This window comes from Hibiscus syriacus, unplaced genomic scaffold (assembly GCF_006381635.1).
Source record: "Hibiscus syriacus cultivar Baekdansim isolate YM2019G1 unplaced genomic scaffold, ASM638163v2 tig00110007_pilon, whole genome shotgun sequence".
NCBI lineage: Eukaryota > Viridiplantae > Streptophyta > Magnoliopsida > Malvales > Malvaceae > Hibiscus > Hibiscus syriacus.
Window position 1 is genome coordinate 1,543,295 of NW_024062559.1, and position 13,609 is coordinate 1,556,903.

At 34.3% G+C, this 13,609-nt stretch overlaps 1 pseudogene; it reads left to right on the top strand.

Annotated features, from left to right (window-relative positions):
• The first annotated feature begins 269 nt into the window (after nucleotides 1–269).
• Nucleotides 270–7,107, top strand: LOC120212231 (annotated as a pseudogene).
• Nucleotides 7,108–13,609: the final 6,502 nt, after the last annotated feature.

The window sequence follows — 13,609 nt, forward strand, 5'->3', positions numbered from 1 at the left end:
TAAGCCCGTTTAGCCCGCGGGTTAAATGGACGGGCCGCGAGCCTTAAAATTTAAAACCGTTTATGAATACAGGCTTTTTAGCCCGCTCCGTTTAAACTGACACCGTCAAAACCCACGGGCTAAACGGACGTATAGCCCGTATACCCACCTCTAACTGCATCCTCTCAAAAGCAATTTCTCTCTCTCTCTCAAAATAAAATGATATTTTAAACTTTAAAAATTAAAAATATAAGGACCCTTTGACACATTTTAACTCATATCACTCTTTCTTTCTTTCTCAAAATCACTCCTCATCACTCGACTTACAAAGAGAAAGTTTAGAGAAACGCAAAAAGGAAAGTTCGTTTATTTTTTGAACTTGCTAAAAGAAAGGGGTTTATAAAAAAGTAATCTTCGGCTTGGTTTTCTCTCTCTTGTATTTATGTTTTTTGTTGGCTGCCTTTTTTAGGCATGCTTTTGAATGGAGGGTAGTGGGATCAAAGGAAAAGAAGATTTGATTGAGGAGATTTTTGGGCGGTAATGGTGGGATTTGAGAGCTAGGTTTTTTGTTTTCGCTTTTGTTGTTGTTGTTGTTGTAATGTTGATTTGTTGGGGTATCTGTATTGTTTGGATCTAAGGATATTTAGATTGAGAGCTTCAAATTTTAAAATAAGAAGTTGCAGCTTTTCCCTTTTTTTTGTCAAATGGAAGGAAGCAAAAAGGTTAAGTCTTTAGTTTTAGTTTGTTTGATCTCGGTGCTGCTGCATCCATTCTGCCTTGTTTCTGCTAATGTGGAAGGTAAACTTATCTTGCTCTCTTTTTCTTGCAGCATCCCAATTTTGTTATTTTCCTTCAATTACTTTTGTGTTTGATCCTTGATTTTTGTAACATGTTTTTGTGTTTGCAGAATGGGCTTTTGACATTTCGTTATAGAAATTTGGTTTGAAAATGAGTTTGCTTTTATTGGAATGTATACTAGTGTTCCTGATTATTAGAATTTTTTCCACTTTTTTCTTGTGTTTTGCTTCTGGGATATTACTTTTGAAGTGCTTAATTTGGTTGTATGGCTTCTGATCCTTGTTGTTAATCAAATGTTAGTATTATGCAATATGGTTGTGCATGTTATATGTAAAGAACATGTCTAAGAAGAATGGTTTTTTCAAGAATGGCTTTGTTGTAATTTCAGATAATGACATTTTATTGTTCACAGTAATTGCGTACTTTGTGCATTAAATGTTGGTGATACTTTAGAAATCATGGCTACGACGCACAATTAAATTGTTTTTCTCATCCCTTGCTTGTTTCATGGCAGATATATCCTGCGCTTGATGTCATTAAACTCACTGTTTAACATTAAAGAATATTGCTTTTTTTCCTTGGTTAATTACTGGTTCAATGTATAATCATGGAACATGTTTTATATACATTTGACTTCCCATGCTGTAGAATTGTGTATGTATGATTAAGCTGATGTCTTGTACTGTTATGAACTGTTTAAGCTTCTTCAAGTAACTATGCTTTCTGCTTGTTGCTAGACCTGCTAATGCTTGGCGAGTGTTGCTGAATCTGCTTTCTAATTATAGCTCAGTAGCTGGTTCGGCTATGCTAGATATTTAAACACATGCATCGTTAATTAGTGTCATCCTCTTACCATCTTTACTTGTTGAAACAGGTGATGCATTGCACAGCTTAAGGACCAACTTGAATGATCCTAGCAATGTACTGCAGAGTTGGGATCCTACCCTTGTTAACCCCTGCACATGGTTTCATGTTACGTGTAACAACGATAATAGTGTTATTAGAGTGTAAGGTCCCTTTTTCTCTTTGTTTTCTTCCAAGTACATTGTTACAACTTAAAAATTGTGTTTTACTGATTTCACAAGGTTTTATTTGTGTGATTTTTACTTCTGCATCGAAATTTCAGTGATCTTGGAAATGCAGCTTTGTCTGGTATGCTTGTACCACAGCTTGGCTTGCTTAAGAATTTGCAGTACTTGTAAGTCATGCTTTGGCTTGTTAATTGTAGCTGTTTTCTATTTATTAGTTGGTTTGGTTTTGATGTGCTTGCTTCTGATTAAGATATGCAATTGCTTTCTCTATATTCATAAAAGGAAGAAATGGTTCATGACAATTATTGTTGCATTAAATATGCTTCATTTAGTCTATCAAATCAAGCTCTTCACATATTCAATTTGTCATTCAGAGAAAGGGCTATCCTATAACTTTTCCCTTTATGGTTCAGAGGCATTATTCCTTGGGTGTGAGCAAAACTTGGTTTGACTAAAATAATCATTTTATTTTTCAAATTTTGAGTTAATCAAATTGAGTTATTTGGTTTTTCAAAACAACTCGAATAAGTTTGGTTTTTCAGATTTTGAGTTCGTGTTGAGTTGAATTTTTACAACTTGGATATCCGAAAAACCGATTAACAAATTGGGGTAAAAAATTCAAAATAATCTTCAGATTTTCAAAAAAATTAGAAAAAAAAAAGTTTCAATAAATATTTTCCAAAAGTTGGAAATAATATCTATTGACTAGGATCACAAAGCTCTTAACATGTGTTTACTAAGTGCAACTAAATTCGCTTATCAAAATGAGGGTTCCATCTTAAAAGATCCTAGAGTTGAAGATGCATGAAGGAGTTAATAAACATTATGGAGCTGCTACACATTTATTCTTTCTTAACCAGTTATTGAGCTGGTCTATCTAGTGGGCTTTGTGAGAGGATGGATGGTACTATGTGATATTTCACATTGCTACATTTGAATTGGTTGTTTTTTTTCCTTGAACATGACGAGAGGGCATATTTCTTGCTATTATGATGGCGTCATAACATTTCTTTTAGACATTACAGACAATATAATAATCCAGAACTTAGTATTCAGTTGTTAGTGCACAGTTTATTTGCCTTGGTATTTCATTACTTCTCTGCCTTTTGAGACATATCTTCTTATTCCAGGGAACTTTACAGTAATAACATAAGTGGGCCAATTCCTAGTGATCTTGGGAATTTGACTAGCTTGGTGAGCTTGGATCTTTATTGAATAGTTTCAGTGGTCCTATTCCAGAATCCTTGGGTAGGCTGTCAAAATTGCGATTCCTGTGAGTATATTTGCTTTGCAGCTATTCTTGTCCCACTATTATTGTATATTATATGTTGAGTTGCATGTAATGCTGAGAGATAAATCTTTTAGAATCATGTTATTGACAAAACAGAAGTATTCTTGATTTGAGGTAAAGATAGAAACAGAAAGAAGTTACTAGTATTTGTTTAATTAAGATATGATCAAGTGTAAGATATATACACCTATCCACCCACCACAAACACAAATACACGTGTGCACTCTCAGCCGCATCTTCAGTATCAGGAAATAATATTTTAGGTATATGGCATCAGAATCTGCAAGTTCATAGCATTGGGTTTCTTGTTAACACTCTGGTCAATTTTTTTGATGTAAGTTCGGTTAAATTTCAGTTTACTTAAAAACATTCAGGAAATTGAAACTAACATTAAAGTCTAAAATATTTTTTCCACGGTCAATTCCACCAGTAAATGTCAGTATGCAGGTTCAGCATATATAAGTGTCATACATTCACTCACATTGCTAGGGAGGATACTGGTTGCGTAACTGATGCTTAAACAAATAGCTTTGTATAAATGTGATTTTGAATGAATTTGTAGGTTAAAGTTTGCTGATGTAAGATCGTGTGATTTATTTAGATCTTAACTTCTATTGTTGAAACATTTGTGCAAGGACAGCCGACTTAACAACAACACCTTGACGGGTCCAATCCCTTTGTCATTAACTAATATCACGTCTCTTCAAGTCCTGTGAGTGCCAAACTTATGTCTTATGTTGAGATCTATTGCTCTTTTTCACTTCTGAGATTACTCCTCAAATTGCACTGTGAAATGCAGGGATCTTTCAAATAATCATCTCTCTGGCCAGGTTCCAGATAATGGCTCCTTCTCACTCTCACTCCCATCAGGTTGGCTTTTAGTGACAATTCTGCTTTTCTAGGCTTACAAGTTGGGAATCTTAGTTGTTTGTTGTTCCATATGCAGTTTTGCTAACAACTTGGATCTGTGTGGCCCAGTTACTGGACGCCCATGCCCAGGATCTCCTCCCTTTTCTCCTCCTCCTCCATTTTCCACCACCACCAATTTCTTCACCAAGTAACTTTCCTTTGATATCATATTTCAAATCTATTGATCTGTCTTTCATGGTCACTATGTGCAGTATTTTTTATTTTTTTTTGTTGCTATTCTTGCTGTCAGTTAGACTGTTTTAGTAGTTTCATTTGACATTGTATAATCTGACAAACTTTGCTTTTTAGCATTTCCTGTACATTCTGTAATTCTCTGACATGCATGTAACATCAATTAGCAAAATTAATGCGCCTGCCCTTTTCTTCTGGGTGAATCTCATCTCAGCTTGGAGATCCAGTCCTTTTTCCCTAACTTTAAATGAACTGCATCATTAGATAATTGCTTATGCTGAGATGTGATTAACACTATTGCCTTTTAATGAAGGGTTTGTTTGTAAGTTTCCTGTTTTGATGCATTCTCTTGGTTCTAGTGCAAAGGAAGTGGCTCTTATATCTTGCATTGGATGTTTTAAGTTTTCATCCTATAATATTTTAGGTGGGAATAGTGTCACTGGTGCAATAGCTGGTGGAGTGGCAGGTGCTGCCTTACTGTTTGCTGCTCCTGCAATTGCATTTGCATGGTGTCGTCGGAGAAAACCACAGGAATTTTTCTTGATGTACCTGGTTAGTGCTATAAATTGAACTTTTACTAGGTTGAAGACTTCAAGTGTTGGTTGCAGTTATAATGTTACATGTTTACATGTCTTTGCAGCGGAGGAGGATCCCCAAGTGCATCTTGGGCAGCTGAAGAGGTTTTCATTACGAGAACTGCAAGTTGCCACTGACAGTTTTAGCCACAAAAATATTCTGGGTAGAGGTGGATTTGGTAAGGTTTACAAAGGACGGTTAGCTGATGGTTCTCTGGTGGCTGTTAAAAGATTGAAAGAAGAACGTACACTGGTGGGGAGTTGCAGTTTCAAACAGAGGTAGAGATGATCAGTATGGCTGTGCATCGGAATCTCCTCAGGCTGCGTGGATTTGTATGACACCAACTGAACGGTTACTTGTTTATCCTTACATGGCTAATGGGAGTGTTGCATCATGTCTAAGAGGTAAAGTCAACAAGATTTAGTGGGCGAATTCCTTATTTTTCCTTTGAGCGTGTGCGGGTTTTTCTAACTCTTATTGTTGAAGTTGTTTCAATCAATTTCTTTTAGTCTGTGAACACTACCATTGCTCACTTTTAATCTGTGAACATCTAGCTTTGCTTTCTGCCTGGACTATATTTGTTTTTTTTTCTTTCTTTCTATAGAACGGCCTCCATCACAACCTCCACTTGATTGGCCAACACGGAAGAGAATAGCATTGGGATCTGCTAGAGGTCTTTCTTATTTACACGATCACTGTGACCCAAAGATCATTCATCGTGATGTGAAAGCTGCAAATATTTTGTTGGATGAGGAGTTTGAAGCTGTTGTTGGTGACTTTGGGTTGGCTAAACTTATGGACTACAAGGTACCCATGTAACTACTGCTGTACGTGGCACAATTGGACATATTGCCCCCGAGTATCTCTCTACCGGGAAATCTTCAGAGAAAACTGATGTTTTTTGGCTATGGTATAATGCTTCTGGAGCTTATCACTGGACAGCGGGCCTTTGATCTTGCTCGGCTTGCAAATGATGATGTCATGTTGCTTGATTGGGTATGCATATTTATTTTTTGCTTCTTTTAACTGATCTGTTTACAATATTCTTTATTCTTGTCTCCTTAAATTGCTTCTTGATATCTGCCTGATTCTCATTATACACATTTCTTGACCCTGGGGATATGTTAAAGTTGTCAGATTGATATTAGTTCCAATGCCATGTGACAATAAATCAAAGGGTAAATTACACGTTTAGTACGTAAACTATCTTTTGTTCTGTTTTAGTACCTAAACTTTATTTTTTCAGAACCATATTTAACGTTTAGTTTAGGTTTCAATTTTGTATCCCGCAGTTAAAAACTTAGGATCAATGATGACGTGAATTATTTTCCCTTTTTTTGATATTCCACGCTTCTTGTAATGTAAATTCGACATCATCGGTGCTGTTAAGTTTTAACGGCAGAGTATCAAATTCAAATTTAACTAAACGTTAGGTTTGGTTTTGAAAAAAAATTACGTACTAAAATGGAACAAAAGTACTAAATGTGTAGTTTACCCTAAAACAAATAGGTTGTATCCAAGAGAAATGAATCTTTCAAAAGTTGGGAAAGCTATGGGAACTTAGTATGCTTCTGTTGTAATGCAGTAGCTCTAGAAAGGAAGTGAAGTTGCTAAGGATGGCAATAACTAGTTTTTTCCTATAGATTCCAAAATGGTGTTTTCGGATTCTTCTTATGGGATACATGGTCTGATTCACACTGGCCGAGTCGGTTGATCGTTTATATTTTTTCAGGTCAAAGGGCTTTGAAGGAGAAGAAGCTGGAGTTACTAGTTGATCCTGATCTCCAGACCAATTATGTAGATACCGAGGTAGAGCAGTTAATCCAGGTTGCTTTGCTATGCACACAAGGTTCCCCAATGGACGGCCAAAGATGTCGGAAGTAGTTAGAATGCTTGAAGGTGATGGGTTGGTGAGAGATGGGATGAGTGGCAAAAGGTTGAAGTTCTCAGGCAGGAGATCGAACTTGCCCCTCATCCTAATTCGATTGGATCGTGGATTCGACTGATCGCATGCTGTTGAGTTATCTGGTCCAAGGTGACCATGGCATGGCCATAGTAGAGGGAAAGTCTACTAGTTTTTTACTTATTTTTTAGGATAATTTTTTTTCTTTTAAATTATTTAATGCCATATCCTGATTTATGTTCCTCTTGTAAGCCCTTGTATTCAGTACATTTGTGCATGTTATGAGTCAGCTTTGTTGAGGTGCAATTTGATCTTTCTCCTGCAGTTGATTGAGCAATGGGTTTGCAAGTAGTTCCTTTGCACTTCAGTGGACCAACAAACATGCCAAATGAGTCTCGGGTTCCCATGCATGGAATATTTTAGGGGATTTTCTTTTTCTTGCATGGCTAGGGGTAAGCATTCGATCGAGTCGAATAAATTTTTTGAGTTTTTTAGTTTCTATATATTTAAGTAATATAATTATTTAATATATCAAATTCTTAAAATTAAAATATATTACAATATTATTTTAAAGAAGATATTTTAAGGGTAAAGTATTGATGAGAATATAAAAGAATTAAGGAATTGATGAGAAAAAAGAATTTGTAAACAAACGCAGTCAAAAGATCAAATTGAGTAAAATGCAAAGTTAAGAAACTAAATAAAAAGAGAGTATATTTTTAGTAAAAATTAAGATTTGAAGTTGCATAGGCATTCTATTGTGGTATAGGAGTATGAGATTCAAATTTGATAAAAAAAATGGACTTAAAATGAATGATGAATTAAAGAAATAAAGAATCATGAAAAGTTGAGGATTAATTGAAAAATAAAAAAATTGTGATCAAAAGAGGAATTGAAAGAACTATGTATTCTATGATGGTTTAGGAGTATGTTGTTCAAATTTGGTAAAAAAAATGGACTTAAAATGAAGGAAGAATTGAAGGAATAAGGAAATCAGGTACTAAATCGTAAAACTATCAAAATAGTAAGCCAATTTTTGTTTTTTCGAGTAATTCGAAATTTTCAAATTTCAACTCGACTCAAATCGAAAACTGAATTGTTAATTCGAGTTGACTCTAATAACTCAGATAACTCGAAATTTAAAAAAAATTCGAGTCGAGAGAGAGTCAAATTTTATTCACCCTATGCATGGCAGTAAATTTTTATAGCTTGCACGTTCTAGGCCTTTTGTATCCTTTGTTTTCATTGTACATATATCGAAAAGAGAATGTTGGGTGTTTCTCCATTTAAATAAAGAAGAATTGAATTACTAATAAAGCTATTTTTAAGAAAGAAACTTGCATTTCCAAGCATCTCAGATTGAAATAAGCAGCTTAAAGTTAGGCAAGTACTAGGACAGCTAGGGTTGTAAATCAACGGTGTTTAATAAATTGTTTGGGAATCATTTTTAAAATATTTGTTTATTGAGTTAAATAAACGAGTATGAATAAAATTTTATGCTCACATAATAAATGAATGAACACAAACAAATGGGTGTTCACAAACAATAGGTGCATTAAAAAATTAGAGTCAATTATAAATATAAAAAGTGGGATTGAAAAAATTAGGGCCTCAATTCTAAATGTAAAGTGTGATTGAAAAATTAAGGGTCTCTATTATAAAGGTAAAATAATGAGATTATAAAAAAGGACCTCAATTAGAAAGAAAAAAATAAAATTAAAAAATTATGGTTTCAATTATAAAAATAAAAAGATTGAAAAACATGGGGCCCTGATCAGTCGCTCATGGTGGTCCACTTGATAACTGGCCTGGATGTTAGGTTTTTATGTTTGTGAACTAATTATTTATTGGCTCATTTGTAAGCTTGTTTACTCGAATCTTTTTTTTTCATTTTAAATATTGAAGATAAAGATTAAATTGAATATAAGATGAATTAGAGTTCAAACTGTGAAACCTAAGAATCTTAAGGACTAATGGTGTAATTTAACTATTTTCTTTGGCTTGCAAAGAGGATGTTTGTTGTCGAACATTGACCGATAAATCAAACATATCTGCGAACGTTAAACGAATAAGTTCACAAACATTAAACGAACAAACACACTTAAAAAGTAAATAAACGAATACGAACTTGATATTGAAAATTTAAACGAATACCAACCAAACATGAACCACTTCAAAAATAAACAAACCCGATCCATTTACCCTTCGAACAACCTACCGTCATGCATAACTTACACTCGGGAAATTTAATGACCTTGATACTTTATAATAACATAAAGAATATCACCATATCTTATAATCAAAATCTGCTCCAGGAGAGGCCTAAAAATATGATGAACAGATGGCATAGTTGCCCTTAATAGTGACTCGTATGAGAATTATCTTTAAAAGAATCATTGGATCCAAGGTTTGAATTCTGTCTCGAGAAAAGGTTTGGATATGAGAAAAATTCATCATCCACCTATTTTCCGTTTGTCAGTTGAATGAATATCTGTTGCCTCTGATCCTTGGTGCACCTGCTCCTGATGCACATGATACGAGTCCGGATAATATAAAGCATCAGCATGATCACTAAAAGGATTCTCAGGGCTACTACTCTCAGTGACCTGTTCATCCTTTTTTTGTGTAAGTTCAGCAATTCTAAGTTGTACGACTTGCAGCTGAACGAGCTGCATCTGCTGCACGCTCGGCAGTTTCAGCAGCTTCCTGATCAGCAGCTAAAACATCCTGTAGGTCTAGATTGGACTCGGTTTTTGGTTTTGAAATAGCAGGAGGTGGTTCACTTGGTGTTGCTGAGATTGATGGAGGAGAAATGAATGGCAGAAACTGTTTATTTTCTTTGGCTCCATCTGGATCATTCGACATTTCATTTTTCTACTCACTGAATTTCCTTGCATCAATATATCAGGCTCCAAAGGTGACATTTGTAATACATATCCAGAGGCTCTGGGTTTCCTAGATGATCCAATCAACTTCAGGCTTTGGAGCAGCTGGCGAAGGTGGGTTAATTACTGGGTGATGCAGCATTTGTGCTCGGCCGCAGTGAAACATTAGGAACTCCGGTAAATCTAATGAGTCAGAGTCTGCATCAGAATCAGGCTGCTCAATTGGGAATGATCAGCAGAAGAAGAAATCAATGTTTCAGTGTGTTCTCCGCAGGAAGGGGCAACTTAGACTCGCTGACGAATCTGTTGGGGCTATTCTGACACAAAAAAGCAAGTTCAATGAGAAGAATATAAAATGAGTAATCAGAGTCCAAATTTACTTACCAATAAATCTTCACATGGTTTGAAAAATTCGATTTCAGTGGAAGTTGGATCCCAATCCTCATGTTCAGCAATTTCTTTCAGAAGCTTCAATTTATTTCAGGTGAAGGAACGTGTACAGATAATCGTTCTATCAACAGCATTAAGAATTTCAACAAGGATGTCACTGGAAGATTAAGATACAAAATGACAATGCACAATCTACCTTCAAATTTCTACTACCTGATGATTAACGCCACAATCTGGCCTGAGCTCAGTTGCAGCTGATACAAACTCCTTCCCATAAATGGAAGTAAATAACATTTGAACCTGCAGCAACTCGGGTAGATCGGCACATCTTGGTGCATCAAAATAAATACTAGATATTGCTTTTTCAAATCTAGGGGACATTCCCTGAAAACAGATGTTTTTCAAAAAAAAATTCAAGTAATGTGATATAATGTTAATAACTACATAAAAAAGGTGCCAATACTTCACAAATGCAGCCACCGAAAGGCAGCCCAAGATTTTAATACCCACATGCCAATGCAAGGGTATAATGACAGTTATAGAGAATTTACTGAATCAAACTATATTGAAGATGAAGCTTGGCAGTTCACTGATCCCCCCAGTTTTCACTTGTTTGTCTACTTTTCACCTTTATACAACTTAAATTTTTCTAATTCTGTTATATTCATTGCAACTTAAATTTGTCTAAAAAAGCTTTACACTGCATTGTTTTATTAATTGTTCTTTCTTCCTCATGTTTGTATATTCTGCACAGATAGGAGCATAAGAATGTCCATTGTTTTATTCTCGTAAAAACTGTATACTACGTTAGATTTATCTTTATTCGCGCTAGTTATTAATTGCTCTTTTCTTTTCCATGTATATTTTGCAAGGGCTAGGATACTAAGAATGTCCATTCTTTTGTCTCATACAAGCTGTTCCAACATTTTGCAAGGGCTAGGCCTAAGAATGTTCATTCTTTTGTTCTCATACAAGCTGTGTTGCAACTCAAGCTATTCTTACTATTACAATAATTACAATTTAAATTCATCTTACTCCTGACGTTACTATATTGATTGTGGTGTTAGAGTCTAGATGCTTCTTTCTTTTTATTATCGACTTTATTTTCTTTTGTTAGCTGGATTTCTTATTCCCAGTATGCGTTCCTTAACGAATTGGAATGCGAACGAATTCCGAATTGGAAACGAGATCGTTGGGGTGGTGGGGGCGAATTAGGTAACACTGTTGAAGATGAAGCTATGGCAGTTCACTGATTCCCCCCAGTTTTCACTTGTTCGTCTACCTTTCACCTTTATACAAAATTTGACACTCTATTTCCAAAACCCTTAATACAAATATTTGTTTGTCGAAAGATGAAGCTACGGCAATTCACTGATCCCCCAAAGTTACTCAATTTCCAAAACCTTTATACAATATTTGGTCCCATCTTTCTACCTAAATCTGACTAAGTTGAGATCACAGATTAGCTACATTGCAAAATTCTTCTTACTAGAGCAACACAAATGCAAATTCAGAATATCGAAACATTAGGAAAGAAAATGAAAAAGAATGCAGAAATTTGAAGCAGTAACCTTTGAGTCTCTATGATTGGAAGACGGACAGCAATAAGCTCACAAAACAGCTCAAGGATCTCTTGAGCAGCCATTATATTCTCTTCCCTTATATGCCACCTGAAATGCAAACCCAAGCATTGCCTCTTAAGACCATCAAGAACAAATAAAAAAAATTAAGATTTTGTCTACTTATGAACCGTCTTTCAATTACCTTTCCAACGCATTTGAAATGTATGAATCAGATATTAGAAACTCAAAATATTTCATTTTAACGAAGCCAGTGCATGCAGAAACTAGATACAAGTTCAATACGAAATTTTTGACATATTACGAATTTTTATTTTATTGATTATTTATAATTAAATTTATATAAAAAAATTAAGATTTTTTTCTTAGATAAAAGTAGCTTACTTATGTTAAAGCAAATTGTAAATATATTACTTTATTTCAAATCACATATAACATCAATGTATATTACGTTTTCTATGTTTATGAATTTTGAAATCTATAAATAGACACTCTTCTTATACAATATGGACCAATTCACAAATTAATAAGAGTTTTCTTTCTTTAAAGTTTGCTTGAGAGAGTTCTTTCGTTGTTAAGATTCTCTTATTCTTGTCGAGATGTTCTTCTCCCCTATTTAGGTTGCCAAGGCGAAACATTCTTAGAGGGTAGACTTCATCCATTCAGATCTGTTATCTTTAATAGAGGATTTTTTGTTCCTATCATTCGCTATCAGTTTCCAAATGTTATTGGTTTATATTAAAATGGAAGCAATTTTCAATCGATTTGAAACTACTTCGGCACATGCAAAATATATATATAGCCCCAAAATTATGAGTCAACGAATATGAGTTAACTCAAGAGGTTTACAAATCGATGTGATTAAGTAATTAGGATTGTTGGGTCTCGTTTGGGCCTAATAGTTTGAGAATTGAGACTAAATAGCGTTGAAAATTGTTTTTTTTTGGGGGGGGATGATGTAATTAGACTATTGTACGTTTTAGAGGCTAAATTTCATTGATTATGCATGTCACCCAATGCGGATTAAAGTTGACATTAGAATATCGACCTGATCACATGAATCATAGAACATCGATACAGATGCACATTCTTTAAGAGTTGACGCTCAACTCTACAAGGAATAATTAAATATTATCACATTATTGCGGTGATCCTTAACGATGGTGTAATACACCAAAAACATGATTAGTGGCCCAAATGAATAAAATGAAAGTTTAGTGGCTAAAGTAATTTGGGAAAGTTTATAGACTAAATGGTAATTTCAAAAGTATATATTTCTGTCTTGTAAAAGAATTGTTACCCTTAAGAATGACGTTTTGTTGTCACTCAAACTTTTAGTACGGAGTTTGTGTTAAAAGCTATAAAGTGTGAAAGTTCGAGAAAAATCGGATAATCGGATCGAATCGAAAATTTAGGAAATTTCGCTAGATGATAAAGCAAGGGAAAAATATCTTTTCCATACTTTAAAATGATAAGATTTAATGTGAACCATTGATTTAAGTTGATTTTCATGTTAAATCTTAGCCATTGGATTAAAAAGGATAATATTGTAATTTTGGAAATTTACAAGGGTAAAGTTGTAGACTACTAACTTCATGGTTTAATTTCAGCCCTGAATGATAAATTTGATATGTGGAATGATTAATATCATTAGATTTTAAGGTCATAATAGTCATTTTGTACTAAAATGAATTTTAAATTCAATTAGGTTATAAAAATCTAAAAAGGACTAAAATTTTAAAAAAATCAAGAACTTTCTTGAATTTGTTGCTCCTGTCTTGAGTTTCAATAAAACAATGTAAACTTTTTTTTTGATTTTTAATGCATTTTAAGTTGTATTTAAGGTTAAGACATGAATCCGATTTTGTTCTCCATTGAATTCTCTTTCATTTGACACCATTTGTTCATGTTTCTCATGCTTATAACCCTAAATTTATGAAAAGAGTGGATGAAGGGATGGTGAAATATGAGGTTTCAAGGCTTGAAAATGATGACATAGGTGTTGTGATATGATTTCATGCTTCAAGTGATGAAAAATCTATTAGTTTTCCTTTATGGATCATTGGAAAAGATGA